The sequence below is a fragment of the Lissotriton helveticus genome, chromosome 1_2 (genome assembly GCF_964261635.1).
Source record: "Lissotriton helveticus chromosome 1_2, aLisHel1.1, whole genome shotgun sequence".
Taxonomy (NCBI): domain Eukaryota; kingdom Metazoa; phylum Chordata; class Amphibia; order Caudata; family Salamandridae; genus Lissotriton; species Lissotriton helveticus.
The window spans coordinates 336,804,988-336,819,310 of record NC_136058.1 but is presented as its reverse complement, the minus strand read 5'-3'; the positions used below and the strand labels follow the sequence as shown (position 1 = coordinate 336,819,310).

General features: G+C 38.8%; 18 non-coding genes across 18 annotated transcripts; all 18 read left to right on the top strand.

The window, feature by feature from the left end:
• The first annotated feature begins 201 nt into the window (after positions 1-201).
• TRNAA-AGC (transfer RNA alanine (anticodon AGC)) lies at positions 202-274 on the top strand. The gene has a single exon. It is a non-coding gene; the product is annotated as a tRNA-Ala (tRNA).
• Positions 275-1,043: 769 nt separating this feature from the next.
• Positions 1,044-1,116, top strand: TRNAA-AGC (transfer RNA alanine (anticodon AGC)). The gene has a single exon. It is a non-coding gene; the product is annotated as a tRNA-Ala (tRNA).
• A 770-nt stretch (positions 1,117-1,886) lies between these two features.
• On the top strand, positions 1,887-1,959 carry TRNAA-AGC (transfer RNA alanine (anticodon AGC)). Its single transcript has one exon. It is a non-coding gene; the product is annotated as a tRNA-Ala (tRNA).
• A 352-nt stretch (positions 1,960-2,311) lies between these two features.
• On the top strand, positions 2,312-2,384 carry TRNAK-CUU (transfer RNA lysine (anticodon CUU)). The gene has a single exon. It is a non-coding gene; the product is annotated as a tRNA-Lys (tRNA).
• Positions 2,385-3,145: 761 nt separating this feature from the next.
• On the top strand, positions 3,146-3,218 carry TRNAK-CUU (transfer RNA lysine (anticodon CUU)). Its single transcript has one exon. It is a non-coding gene; the product is annotated as a tRNA-Lys (tRNA).
• Positions 3,219-3,562: 344 nt separating this feature from the next.
• On the top strand, positions 3,563-3,635 carry TRNAA-AGC (transfer RNA alanine (anticodon AGC)). Its single transcript has one exon. It is a non-coding gene; the product is annotated as a tRNA-Ala (tRNA).
• A 352-nt stretch (positions 3,636-3,987) lies between these two features.
• Positions 3,988-4,060, top strand: TRNAK-CUU (transfer RNA lysine (anticodon CUU)). Its single transcript has one exon. It is a non-coding gene; the product is annotated as a tRNA-Lys (tRNA).
• A 2,453-nt stretch (positions 4,061-6,513) lies between these two features.
• Positions 6,514-6,586, top strand: TRNAK-CUU (transfer RNA lysine (anticodon CUU)). Its single transcript has one exon. It is a non-coding gene; the product is annotated as a tRNA-Lys (tRNA).
• Positions 6,587-6,930: 344 nt separating this feature from the next.
• On the top strand, positions 6,931-7,003 carry TRNAA-AGC (transfer RNA alanine (anticodon AGC)). The gene has a single exon. It is a non-coding gene; the product is annotated as a tRNA-Ala (tRNA).
• A 352-nt stretch (positions 7,004-7,355) lies between these two features.
• On the top strand, positions 7,356-7,428 carry TRNAK-CUU (transfer RNA lysine (anticodon CUU)). Its single transcript has one exon. It is a non-coding gene; the product is annotated as a tRNA-Lys (tRNA).
• Positions 7,429-8,197: 769 nt separating this feature from the next.
• Positions 8,198-8,270, top strand: TRNAK-CUU (transfer RNA lysine (anticodon CUU)). Its single transcript has one exon. It is a non-coding gene; the product is annotated as a tRNA-Lys (tRNA).
• A 769-nt stretch (positions 8,271-9,039) lies between these two features.
• TRNAK-CUU (transfer RNA lysine (anticodon CUU)) lies at positions 9,040-9,112 on the top strand. Its single transcript has one exon. It is a non-coding gene; the product is annotated as a tRNA-Lys (tRNA).
• Positions 9,113-9,456: 344 nt separating this feature from the next.
• TRNAA-AGC (transfer RNA alanine (anticodon AGC)) lies at positions 9,457-9,529 on the top strand. The gene has a single exon. It is a non-coding gene; the product is annotated as a tRNA-Ala (tRNA).
• Positions 9,530-9,881: 352 nt separating this feature from the next.
• TRNAK-CUU (transfer RNA lysine (anticodon CUU)) lies at positions 9,882-9,954 on the top strand. The gene has a single exon. It is a non-coding gene; the product is annotated as a tRNA-Lys (tRNA).
• Positions 9,955-10,723: 769 nt separating this feature from the next.
• TRNAK-CUU (transfer RNA lysine (anticodon CUU)) lies at positions 10,724-10,796 on the top strand. The gene has a single exon. It is a non-coding gene; the product is annotated as a tRNA-Lys (tRNA).
• Positions 10,797-11,565: 769 nt separating this feature from the next.
• Positions 11,566-11,638, top strand: TRNAK-CUU (transfer RNA lysine (anticodon CUU)). The gene has a single exon. It is a non-coding gene; the product is annotated as a tRNA-Lys (tRNA).
• Positions 11,639-11,982: 344 nt separating this feature from the next.
• On the top strand, positions 11,983-12,055 carry TRNAA-AGC (transfer RNA alanine (anticodon AGC)). Its single transcript has one exon. It is a non-coding gene; the product is annotated as a tRNA-Ala (tRNA).
• Positions 12,056-14,091: 2,036 nt separating this feature from the next.
• Positions 14,092-14,164, top strand: TRNAK-CUU (transfer RNA lysine (anticodon CUU)). The gene has a single exon. It is a non-coding gene; the product is annotated as a tRNA-Lys (tRNA).
• The last annotated feature ends 159 nt before the right edge of the window (positions 14,165-14,323 follow it).

The window sequence follows — 14,323 nt, the reverse complement described above, 5'->3', positions numbered from 1 at the left end:
ATTAGTCTAGATTAACATACAGCGATATTACTCCTATTCAAGTACTAAACAGGCCAACCTGAACTGTAAAACATCCCCTAAGTGGAGGTAAGGCATCAGTTAGGAGTGAACTGAACACTCATGTAATGGGCAATTTGACATCAAATAAAGTGTGGTAGGCATTACCATTACTTTTGAAATGTTATTCTGAGGGAGCACACAGGGGAATTAGCTCAAATGGTAGAGCGCTCGCTTAGCATGCGAGAGGTAGCGGGATCGATGCCCGCATTCTCCATTCTAAAATGTACATACATTTTATTTTTAACTTGTCATTGCCAAGCTTGTTGCATAGTAAGAACAGATAAATCACAGATTTCTTTCATATATGGTCACATCATAACAACTAAAGTGGTTTTATCAAAAGGGTTTAGGTATTCGTTAGCTTGTGAGAGCAATTTGAGTTTTTATGCAATCTCACAATGACATTTCCACAACTTCCATTTCAATTTTGTCTCATTTTACTTGACACTCTGTCCACTGAGGGATCTATAAATGATAAGTTCCTTGAAAAACAAGAGTTGAGGAATATCCAGGAACTGGTTTTCTTAATGAAAAACGATCAGTTTGCATTCTACTTTAAAGAGGGAGCCTGGCTAGCTCAGTCCGTAGAGCATGAGACTCTTAATATCAGGTTCGTGGGTTCGAGCCCCACGTTGGGCGAAAACGAGTAATTTTTGCAGGATTATTGCATTGGATCTCATAATATGGCAATTCATCTTGCATTAGACATGCAATAACTCCCAAAAATTGTATATCTTTGGTTTCCCATTGGTGGGAAATGTAACTTCAAGATTAGGTAGGGCATTAGTCTAGTTTAACATACAGCGATATTACTCCTATTCAAGTACTAAACAGGCCAACCTGAACTGTAAAACATCCCCTAAGTGGAGGTAAGGCATCAGTTAGGAGTGAACTGAACACTCATGTAATGGGCAATTTGACATCAAATAAAGTGTGGTAGGCATTACCATTACTTTTGAAATGTTATTCTGAGGGAGCACACAGGGGAATTAGCTCAAATGGTAGAGCGCTCGCTTAGCATGCGAGAGGTAGCGGGATCGATGCCCGCATTCTCCATTCTAAAATTTACATACATTTTATTTTTAACTTGTCATTGCCAAGCTTGTTGCATAGTAAGAACAGATAAATCACAGATGGCTTTCATATATGGTCACATCATAACAACTAAAGTGGTTTTATCAAAAGGGTTTAGGTATTCGTTAGCTTGTGAGAGCAATTTGAGTTCTTATGCAATCTCACAATGACATTTCCACAACTTCCATTTCAATTTTGTCTCATTTTACTTGACACTCTGTCCACTGAGGGATCTATAAATGATAAGTTCCTTGAAAAACAAGAGTTGAGGAATATCCAGGAACTGGTTTTCTTAATGAAAAACGACCAGTTTTCATACTACTTTAAAGAGGGAGCCCGGCTAACTCAGTCGGTAGAGCATGAGACTCTTAATCTCAGGGTCGTGGGTTCGAGCCCCACATTGGGCGAAAACAAGTAATTTTTTTCAGGATTATTGCATTGGATCTCATAATATGGCAATTAATCTTGCATTAGACATGCAATAACTCCCAAAAATTGTATATCTTTGGTTTCCCATTGGTGGGAGATGTAACTTCAAGATTAGGTAGGGCATTAGTCTAGATTAACATACAGCGATATTACTCCTATTCAAGTACTTAACAGGCCAACCTGAACTGTAAAACATCCCCTAAGTGGAGGTAAGGCATCAGTTAGGAGTGAACTGAACACTCATGTAATGGGCAATTTGACATCAAATAAAGTGTGGTAGGCATTACCATTACTTTTGAAATGTTATTCTGAGGGAGCACACAGGGGAATTAGCTCAAATGGTAGAGCGCTCGCTTAGCATGCGAGAGGTAGCGGGATCGATGCCCGCATTCTCCATTCTAAAATTTACATACATTTTATTTTTAACTTGTCATTGCCAAGCTTGTTGCATAGTAAGAACAGATAAATCACAGATGGCTTTCATATATGGTCACATCATAACAACTAAAGTGGTTTTATCAAAAGGGTTTAGGTATTCGTTAGCTTGTGAGAGCAATTTGAGTTCTTATGCAATCTCACAATGACATTTCCACAACTTCCATTTCAATTTTGTCTCATTTTACTTGACACTCTGTCCACTGAGGGATCTATAAATGATAAGTTCCTTGAAAAACAAGAGTTGAGGAATATCCAGGAACTGGTTTTCTTAATGAAAAATGATCAGTTTGCATTCTACTTTAAAGAGGGAGCCCGGCTAGCTCAGTCGGTAGAGCATGAGACTCTTAATCTCAGGTTCGTGGGTTCGAGCCCCACGTTGGGCGAAAACGAGTAATTTTTGCAGGATTATTGCATTGGATCTCATAATATGGCAATTCATCTTGCATTAGACATGCAATAACTCCCAAAAATTGTATATCTTTGGTTTCCCACCATGTAACTTCAAGATTAGGTAGGGCATTAGTCTAGATTAACATACAGCGATATTACTCCTATTCAAGTACTAAACAGGCCAACCTGAACTGTAAAACATCCCCTAAGTGGAGGTAAGGCATCAGTTAGGAGTGAACTGAACACTCATGTAATGTGCAATTTGACTTCAAATAAAGTGTGGAAGGCATTAACATTACTTTTGAAATGTTATGCTGAGGGAGCACACAGGGGAATTAGCTCAAATGGCAGAGCGCTTGCTTAGCAAGCGAGAGGTAGTGGGATCGATGCCCGCATTCTCCATTCTAAAATGTACATACATTTTATTTTTAACTTGTCATTGCCAAGCTTGTTGCATAGTAAGAACAGATAAATCACAGATGGCTTTCATATATGGTCACATCATAACAACTAAAGGGGTTTTATCAAAATGGTTTAGGTATTCGTTAGCTTGTGAGAGCAATTTGAGTTCTTATGCAATCTCACAATGACATTTCCACAACTTCCATTTCAATTTTGTCTTATTTTACTTGACACTCTGTCCACTGAGGGATCTATAAATGATAAGTTCCTTGAAAAACAAGAGTTGAGGAATATCCAGGAACTGGTTTTCTTAATGAAAAACGATCAGTTTGCATTCTATTTTAAAGAGGGAGCCCGGCTAGCTCAGTCGGTAGAGCATGAGACTCTTAATCTGAGGGTCGTGGGTTCGAGCCCCACGTTGGGCGAAAACGAGTAATTTTTGCAGGATTATTGCATTGGATCTCATAATATGGCAATTAATCTTGCATTAGACATGCAATACCTCCCAAAAATTGTATATCTTTGGTTTCCCATTGGTGGGAGATGTAACTTCAAGATTATGTAGGGCATTAGTCTAGATTAACATACAGCGATATTACTCCTATTCAAGTACTTAACAGGCCAACCTGAACTGTAAAACATCCCCTAAGTGGAGGTAAGGCATCAGTTAGGAGTGAACTGAACACTCATGTAATGGGCAATTTGACATCAAATAAAGTGTGGTAGGCATTACCATTACTTTTGAAATGTTATTCTGAGGGAGCACACAGGGGAATTAGCTCAAATGGTAGAGCGCTCGCTTAGCATGCGAGAGGTAGCGGGATCGATGCCCGCATTCTCCATTCTAAAATGTACATACATTTTATTTTTAACTTGTCATTGCCAAGCTTGTTGCATAGTAAGAACAGATAAATCACAGATTTCTTTCATATATGGTCACATCATAACAACTAAAGTGGTTTTATCAAAAGGGTTTAGGTATTCGTTAGCTTGTGAGAGCAATTTGAGTTTTTATGCAATCTCACAATGACATTTCCACAACTTCCATTTCAATTTTGTCTCATTTTACTTGACACTCTGTCCACTGAGGGATCTATAAATGATAAGTTCCTTGAAAAACAAGAGTTGAGGAATATCCAGGAACTGGTTTTCTTAATGAAAAACGATCAGTTTGCATACTACTTTAAAGAGGGAGCCCGGCTAGCTCAGTCGGTAGAGCATGAGACTCTTAATCTCAGGGTCGTGGGTTCGAGCCCCACGTTGGGCGAAAACGAGTAATTTTTGCAGGATTCTTGCATTGGATCTCATAATATGGCAATTAATCTTGCATTAGACATGCAATAACTCCCAAAAATTGTATATCTTTGGTTTCCCATTGGTGGGAAATGTAACTTCAAGATTAGGTAGGGCATTAGTCTAGATTAACATACAGCGATATTACTCCTATTCAAGTACTAAACAGGCCAACCTGAACTGTAAAACATCCCCTAAGTGGAGGTAAGGCATCAGTTAGGAGTGAACTGAACACTCATGTAATGGGCAATTTGACGTCAAATAAAGTGTGGTAGTCATTAACATTACTTTTGAAATGTTATTCTGACGGAGCACACAGGGGAATTAGCTCAAATGGTAGAGCGCTCGCTTAGCATGCGACAGGTAGCGGGATCGATGCCCGCATTCTCCATTCTAAAATGTACATACATTTTATTTTTAACTTGTCATTGCCAAGCTTGTTGCATAGTAAGAACAGATAAATCACAGATGGCTTTCATATATGGTCACATCATAACAACTAAACGGGTTTTATCAAAAGGGTTTAGGTATTCGTTAGCTTGTGAGAGCAATTTGAGTTCTTATGCAATCTCACAATGACATTTCCACAACTTCCATTTCAATTTTGTCTCATTTTACTTGACACTCTGTCCACTGAGGGATCTATAAATGATAAGTTCCTTGAAAAACAAGAGTTGAGGAATATCCAGGAACTGGTTTTCTTAATGAAAAACGATCAGTTTGCATACTACTTTAAAGAGGGAGCCCGGCTAGCTCAGTCGGTAGAGCACGAGACTCTTAATCTCAGGGTCGTGGGTTCGAGGCCCACGTTGGGTGAAAACGAGTAATTTTTGCAGGATTATTTCATTGGCTCTCATAATATGGCAATTAATCTTGCATTAGGCATGCAATAACTCCCAAAAATTGTATATCTTTGGTTTCCCATTGGTGGGAAATGTAACTTCAAGATTAGGTAGGGCATTAGTCTAGATTAACATACAGCGATATTACTCCTATTCAAGTACTAAACAGGCCAACCTGAACTGTAAAACATCCCCTAAGTGGAGGTAAGGCATCAGTTAGGAGTGAACTGAACACTCATGTAATGGGCAATTTGACTTCAAATAAAGTGTGGAAGGCATTAACATTACTTTTGAAATGTTATTCTGAGGGAGCACACAGGGGAATTAGATCAAATGGTAGAGCGCTCGCTTAGCATGCGAGAGGTAGCGGGATCGATGCCCGCATTCTCCATTCTAAAATGTACATACATTTTATTTTTAACTTGTCATTGACAAGCTTGTTGCATAGTAAGAACAGATAAATCACAGATGGCTTTCATATATGGTCACATCATAACAACTAAAGGGGTTTTATCAAAAGGGTTTAGGTATTCGTTAGCTTGTGAGAGCAATTTGAGTTCTTATGCAATCTCACAATGACATTTCCACAACTTCCATTTCAATTTTGTCTCCTTTTACTTGACACTCTGTCCACTGAGGGATCTATAAATGATAAGTTCCTTGAAAAACAAGAGTTGAGGAATATCCAGGAACTGGTTTTCTTAATGAAAAACGATCAGTTTGCATACTACTTTAAAGAGGGAGCCCGGCTAGCTAGGTCGGTAGAGCATGAGACTCTTAATCTCAGGGTCGTGGGTTCGAGCCCCACGTTGGGCGAAAACGAGTAATTTTTGCAGGATTATTGCATTGGATCTCATAATATGGCAATTAATCTTGCATTAGACATGCAATAACTCCCAAAAATTGTATATCTTTGGTTTCCCATTGGTGGGAAATGTAACTTCAAGATTAGGTAGGGCATTAGTCTAGATTAACATACAGCGATATTACTCCTATTCAAGTACTAAACAGGCCAACCTGAACTGTAAAACATCCCCTAAGTGGAGGTAAGGCATCAGTTAGGAGTGAACTGAACACTCATGTAATGGGCAATTTGACGTCAAATAAAGTGTCGTAGGCATTAACATTACTTTTGAAATGTTATTCTGAGGGAGCACACAGGGGAATTAGTTCAAATGGTAGAGCGCTCGCTTAGCATGCGAGAGGTAGTGGGATCGATGCCCGCATTCTCCATTCTAAAATGTACATACATTTTATTTTTAACTTGTCATTGCCAAGCTTGTTGCATAGTAAGAACAGATAAATCACAGATGGCTTTCATATATGGTCACATCATAACAACTAAAGGGGTTTTATCAAAAGGGTTTAGGTATTCGTTAGCTTGTGAGAGCAATTTGAGTTCTTATGCAATCTCACAATGACATTTCCACAACTTCCATTTCAATTTTGTCTCATTTTACTTGACACTATGTCCACTGAGGGATCTATAAATGATAAGTTCCTTGAAAAACAAGAGTTGAGGAATATCCAGGAACTGGTTTTCTTAATGAAAAACGATCAGTTTGCATCCTACTTTAAAGAGGGAGCCTGGCTAGCTCAGTCGGTAGAGCATGAGACTCTTAATCTCAGGTTCGTGGGTTCGAGCCCCACGTTGGGCGAAAACGAGTAATTTTTGCAGGATTATTGCATTGGATCTCATAATATGGCAATTAATCTTGCATTAGACATGCAATACCTCCCAAAAATTGTATATCTTTGGTTTCCCATTGGTGGGAGATGTAACTTCAAGATTATGTAGGGCATTAGTCTAGATTAACATACAGCGATATTACTCCTATTCAAGTACTTAACAGGCCAACCTGAACTGTAAAACATCCCCTAAGTGGAGGTAAGGCATCAGTTAGGAGTGAACTGAACACTCATGTAATGGGCAATTTGACATCAAATAAAGTGTGGTAGGCATTACCATTACTTTTGAAATGTTATTCTGAGGGAGCACACAGGGGAATTAGCTCAAATGGTAGAGCGCTCGCTTAGCATGCGAGAGGTAGCGGGATCGATGCCCGCATTCTCCATTCTAAAATGTACATACATTTTATTTTTAACTTGTCATTGCCAAGCTTGTTGCATAGTAAGAACAGATAAATCACAGATTTCTTTCATATATGGTCACATCATAACAACTAAAGTGGTTTTATCAAAAGGGTTTAGGTATTCGTTAGCTTGTGAGAGCAATTTGAGTTTTTATGCAATCTCACAATGACATTTCCACAACTTCCATTTCAATTTTGTCTCATTTTACTTGACACTCTGTCCACTGAGGGATCTATAAATGATAAGTTCCTTGAAAAACAAGAGTTGAGGAATATCCAGGAACTGGTTTTCTTAATGAAAAACGATCAGTTTGCATACTACTTTAAAGAGGGAGCCCGGCTAGCTCAGTCGGTAGAGCATGAGACTCTTAATCTCAGGGTCGTGGGTTCGAGCCCCACGTTGGGCGAAAACGAGTAATTTTTGCAGGATTCTTGCATTGGATCTCATAATATGGCAATTAATCTTGCATTAGACATGCAATAACTCCCAAAAATTGTATATCTTTGGTTTCCCATTGGTGGGAAATGTAACTTCAAGATTAGGTAGGGCATTAGTCTAGATTAACATACAGCGATATTACTCCTATTCAAGTACTAAACAGGCCAACCTGAACTGTAAAACATCCCCTAAGTGGAGGTAAGGCATCAGTTAGGAGTGAACTGAACACTCATGTAATGTGCAATTTGATGTCAAATAAAGTGTGGAAGGCATTAACATTACTTTTGAAATGTTATTCTGAGGGAGCACACAGGGGAATTAGATCAAATGGTAGAGCGCTCGCTTAGCATGCGAGAGGTAGCGGGATCGATGCCCGCATTCTCCATTCTAAAATGTACATACATTTTATTTTTAACTTGTCATTGACAAGCTTGTTGCATAGTAAGAACAGATAAATCACAGATGGCTTTCATATATGGTCACATCATAACAACTAAAGGGGTTTTATCAAAAGGGTTTAGGTATTCGTTAGCTTGTGAGAGCAATTTGAGTTCTTATGCAATCTCACAATGACATTTCCACAACTTCCATTTCAATTTTGTCTCCTTTTACTTGACACTCTGTCCACTGAGGGATCTATAAATGATAAGTTCCTTGAAAAACAAGAGTTGAGGAATATCCAGGAACTGGTTTTCTTAATGAAAAACGATCAGTTTGCATACTACTTTAAAGAGGGAGCCCGGCTAGCTCAGTCGGTAGAGCATGAGACTCTTAATCTCAGGGTCGTGGGTTCGAGCCCCACGTTGGGCGAAAACGAGTAATTTTTGCAGGATTATTGCATTGGATCTCATAATATGGCAATTAATCTTGCATTAGACATGCAATAACTCCCAAAAATTGTATATCTTTGGTTTCCCATTGGTGGGAAATGTAACTTCAAGATTAGGTAGGGCATTAGTCTAGATTAACATACAGCGATATTACTCCTATTCAAGTACTAAACAGGCCAACCTGAACTGTAAAACATCCCCTAAGTGGAGGTAAGGCATCAGTTAGGAGTGAACTGAACACTCATGTAATGGGCAATTTGACGTCAAATAAAGTGTCGTAGGCATTAACATTACTTTTGAAATGTTATTCTGAGGGAGCACACAGGGGAATTAGTTCAAATGGTAGAGCGCTCGCTTAGCATGCGAGAGGTAGTGGGATCGATGCCCGCATTCTCCATTCTAAAATGTACATACATTTTATTTTTAACTTGTCATTGCCAAGCTTGTTGCATAGTAAGAACAGATAAATCACAGATGGCTTTCATATATGGTCACATCATAACAACTAAAGGGGTTTTATCAAAAGGGTTTAGGTATTCGTTAGCTTGTGAGAGCAATTTGAGTTCTTATGCAATCTCACAATGACATTTCCACAACTTCCATTTCAATTTTGTCTCATTTTACTTGACACTCTGTCCACTGAGGGATCTATAAATGATAAGTTCCTTGAAAAACAAGAGTTGAGGAATATCCAGGAACTGGTTTTCTTAATGAAAAACGATCAGTTTGCATCCTACTTTAAAGAGGGAGCCTGGCTAGCTCAGTCGGTAGAGCATGAGACTCTTAATCTCAGGTTCGTGGGTTCGAGCCCCACGTTGGGCGAAAACGAGTAATTTTTGCAGGATTATTGCATTGGATCTCATAATATGGCAATTCATCTTGCATTAGACATGCAATAACTCCCAAAAATTGTATATCTTTGGTTTCCCATTGGTGGGAAATGTAACTTCAAGATTAGGTAGGGCATTAGTCTAGATTAACATACAGCGATATTACTCCTATTCAAGTACTAAACAGGCCAACCTGAACTGTAAAACATCCCCTAAGTGGAGGTAAGGCATCAGTTAGGAGTGAACTGAACACTCATGTAATGGGCATTTTGACATCAAATAAAGTGTGGTAGGCATTACCATTACTTTTGAAATGTTATTCTGAGGGAGCACACAGGGGAATTAGCTCAAATGGTAGAGCGCTCGCTTAGCATGCGAGAGGTAGCGGGATCGATGCCCGCATTCTCCATTCTAAAATTTACATACATTTTATTTTTAACTTGTCATTGCCAAGCTTGTTGCATAGTAAGAACAGATAAATCACAGATTTCTTTCATATATGGTCACATCATAACAACTAAAGTGGTTTTATCAAAAGGGTTTAGGTATTCGTTAGCTTGTGAGAGCAATTTGAGTTCTTATGCAATCTCACAATGACATTTCCACAACTTCCATTTAAATTTTGTCTCATTTTACTTGACACTCTGTCCACTGAGGGATCTATAAATGATAAGTTCCTTGAAAAACAAGAGTTGAGGAATATCCAGGAACTGGTTTTCTTAATGAAAAACGATCAGTTTGCATACTACTTTAAAGAGGGAGCCCGGCTAGCTCAGTCGGTAGAGCATGAGACTCTTAATCTCAGGGTCGTGGGTTCGAGCCCCACGTTGGGCGAAAACGAGTAATTTTTGCAGGATTCTTGCATTGGATCTCATAATATGGCAATTAATCTTGCATTAGACATGCAATAACTCCCAAAAATTGTATATCTTTGGTTTCCCATTGGTGGGAAATGTAACTTCAAGATTAGGTAGGGCATTAGTCTAGATTAACATACAGCGATATTACTCCTATTCAAGTACTAAACAGGCCAACCTGAACTGTAAAACATCCCCTAAGTGGAGGTAAGGCATCAGTTAGGAGTGAACTGAACACTCATGTAATGTGCAATTTGATGTCAAATAAAGTGTGGAAGGCATTAACATTACTTTTGAAATGTTATTCTGAGAGAGCACACAGGGGAATTAGATCAAATGGTAGAGCGCTCGCTTAGCATGCGAGAGGTAGCGGGATCGATGCCCGCATTCTCCATTCTAAAATGTACATACATTTTATTTTTAACTTGTCATTGACAAGCTTGTTGCATAGTAAGAACAGATAAATCACAGATGGCTTTCATATATGGTCACATCATAACAACTAAAGGGGTTTTATCAAAAGGGTTTAGGTATTCGTTAGCTTGTGAGAGCAATTTGAGTTCTTATGCAATCTCACAATGACATTTCCACAACTTCCATTTCAATTTTGTCTCCTTTTACTTGACACTCTGTCCACTGAGGGATCTATAAATGATAAGTTCCTTGAAAAACAAGAGTTGAGGAATATCCAGGAACTGGTTTTCTTAATGAAAAACGATCAGTTTGCATACTACTTTAAAGAGGGAGCCCGGCTAGCTCAGTCGGTAGAGCATGAGACTCTTAATCTCAGGGTCGTGGGTTCGAGCCCCACGTTGGGCGAAAACGAGTAATTTTTGCAGGATTATTGCATTGGATCTCATAATATGGCAATTAATCTTGCATTAGACATGCAATAACTCCCAAAAATTGTATATCTTTGGTTTCCCATTGGTGGGAAATGTAACTTCAAGATTAGGTAGGGCATTAGTCTAGATTAACATACAGCGATATTACTCCTATTCAAGTACTAAACAGGCCAACCTGAACTGTAAAACATCCCCTAAGTGGAGGTAAGGCATCAGTTAGGAGTGAACTGAACACTCATGTAATGGGCAATTTGACGTCAAATAAAGTGTCGTAGGCATTAACATTACTTTTGAAATGTTATTCTGAGGGAGCACACAGGGGAATTAGTTCAAATGGTAGAGCGCTCGCTTAGCATGCGAGAGGTAGTGGGATCGATGCCCGCATTCTCCATTCTAAAATGTACATACATTTTATTTTTAACTTGTCATTGCCAAGCTTGTTGCATAGTAAGAACAGATAAATCACAGATGGCTTTCATATATGGTCACATCATAACAACTAAAGGGGTTTTATCAAAAGGGTTTAGGTATTCGTTAGCTTGTGAGAGCAATTTGAGTTCTTATGCAATCTCACAATGACATTTCCACAACTTCCATTTCAATTTTGTCTCATTTTACTTGACACTCTGTCCACTGAGGGATCTATAAATGATAAGTTCCTTGAAAAACAAGAGTTGAGGAATATCCAGGAACTGGTTTTCTTAATGAAAAACGATCAGTTTGCATCCTACTTTAAAGAGGGAGCCTGGCTAGCTCAGTCGGTAGAGCATGAGACTCTTAATCTCAGGTTCGTGGGTTCGAGCCCCACGTTGGGCGAAAACGAGTAATTTTTGCAGGATTATTGCATTGGATCTCATAATATGGCAATTCATCTTGCATTAGACATGCAATAACTCCCAAAAATTGTATATCTTTGGTTTCCCATTGGTGGGAAATGTAACTTCAAGATTAGGTAGGGCATTAGTCTAGATTAACATACAGCGATATTACTCCTATTCAAGTACTAAACAGGCCAACCTGAACTGTAAAACATCCCCTAAGTGGAGGTAAGGCATCAGTTAGGAGTGAACTGAACACTCATGTAATGGGCATTTTGACATCAAATAAAGTGTGGTAGGCATTACCATTACTTTTGAAATGTTATTCTGAGGGAGCACACAGGGGAATTAGCTCAAATGGTAGAGCGCTCGCTTAGCATGCGAGAGGTAGCGGGATCGATGCCCGCATTCTCCATTCTAAAATTTACATACATTTTATTTTTAACTTGTCATTGCCAAGCTTGTTGCATAGTAAGAACAGATAAATCACAGATGGCTTTCATATATGGTCACATCATAACAACTAAAGTGGTTTTATCAAAAGGGTTTAGGTATTCGTTAGCTTGTGAGAGCAATTTGAGTTCTTATGCAATCTCACAATGACATTTCCACAACTTCCATTTCAATTTTGTCTCATTTTACTTGACACTCTGTCCACTGAGGGATCTATAAATGATAAGTTCCTTGAAAAACAAGAGTTGAGGAATATCCAGGAACTGGTTTTCTTAATGAAAAACGATCAGTTTGCATTCAACTTTAAAGAGGGAGCCCGGCTAGCTCAGTCGGTAGAGCATAAGACTCTTAATCTCAGGTTCGTGGGTTCGAGCCCCACGTTGGGCGAAAATGAGTAATTTTTGCAGGATTATTGCATTGGATCTCATAATATGGCAATTCATCTTGCATTAGACATGCAATAACTCCCAAAAATTGTATATCTTTGGTTTCCCATTGGTGGGAAATGTAACTTCAAGATTAGGTAGGGCATTAGTCTAGATTAACATACAGCGATATTACTCCTATTCAAGTACTAAACAGGCCAACCTGAACTGTAAAACATCCCCTAAGTGGAGGTAAGGCATCAGTTAGGAGTGAACTGAACACTCATGTAATGGGCAATTTGACGTCAAATAAAGTGTCGTAGGCATTAACATTACTTTTGAAATGTTATTCTGAGGGAGCACACAGGGGAATTAGTTCAAATGGTAGAGCGCTCGCTTAGCATGCGAGAGGTAGTGGGATCGATGCCCGCATTCTCCATTCTAAAATGTACATACATTTTATTTTTAACTTGTCATTGCCAAGCTTGTTGCATAGTAAGAACAGATAAATCACAGATGGCTTTCATATATGGTCACATCATAACAACTAAAGTGGTTTTATCAAAAGGGTTTAGGTATTCGTTAGCTTGTGAGAGCAATTTGAGTTCTTATGCAATCTCACAATGACATTTCCACAACTTCCATTTCAATTTTGTCTCATTTTACTTGACACTCTGTCCACTGAGGGATCTATAAATGATAAGTTCCTTGAAAAACAAGAGTTGAGGAATATCCAGGAACTGGTTTTCTTAATGAAAAACGATCAGTTTGCATACTACTTTAAAGAGGGAGCCCGGCTAGCTAGGTCGGTAGAGCATGAGACTCTTAATCTCAGGGTCGTGGGTTCGAGCCCCACGTTGGGCGAAAACGAGTAATTTTTGCAGGATTATTGCATTGGATCTCATAATATGGCAATTAATCTTGCATTAGACATGCAATAACTCCCAAAAATTGTATATCTTTGGTTTCCCATTGGTGGGAAATGTAACTTCAAGATTAGGTAGGGCATTAGTCTAGATTAACATACAGCGATATTACTCCTATTCAAGTACTAAACAGGCCAACCTGAACTGTAAAACATCCCCTAAGTGGAGGTAAGGCATCAGTTAGGAGTGAACTGAACACTCATGTAATGGGCAATTTGACGTCAAATAAAGTGTCGTAGGCATTAACATTACTTTTGAAATGTTATTCTGAGGGAGCACACAGGGGAATTAGTTCAAATGGTAGAGCGCTCGCTTAGCATGCGAGAGGTAGTGGGATCGATGCCCGCATTCTCCATTCTAAAATGTACATACATTTTATTTTTAACTTGTCATTGCCAAGCTTGTTGCATAGTAAGAACAGATAAATCACAGATGGCTTTCATATATGGTCACATCATAACAACTAAAGGGGTTTTATCAAAAGGGTTTAGGTATTCGTTAGCTTGTGAGAGCAATTTGAGTTCTTATGCAATCTCACAATGACATTTCCACAACTTCCATTTCAATTTTGTCTCATTTTACTTGACACTATGTCCACTGAGGGATCTATAAATGATAAGTTCCTTGAAAAACAAGAGTTGAGGAATATCCAGGAACTGGTTTTCTTAATGAAAAACGATCAGTTTGCATCCTACTTTAAAGAGGGAGCCTGGCTAGCTCAGTCGGTAGAGCATGAGACTCTTAATCTCAGGTTCGTGGGTTCGAGCCCCACGTTGGGCGAAAACGAGTAATTTTTGCAGGATTATTGCATTGGATCTCATAATATGGCAATTAATCTTGCATTAGACATGCAATACCTCCCAAAAATTGTATATCTTTGGTTTCCCATTGGCGGGAGATGTAACTTCAAGATTATGTAGGGCATTAGTCTAGATTAAC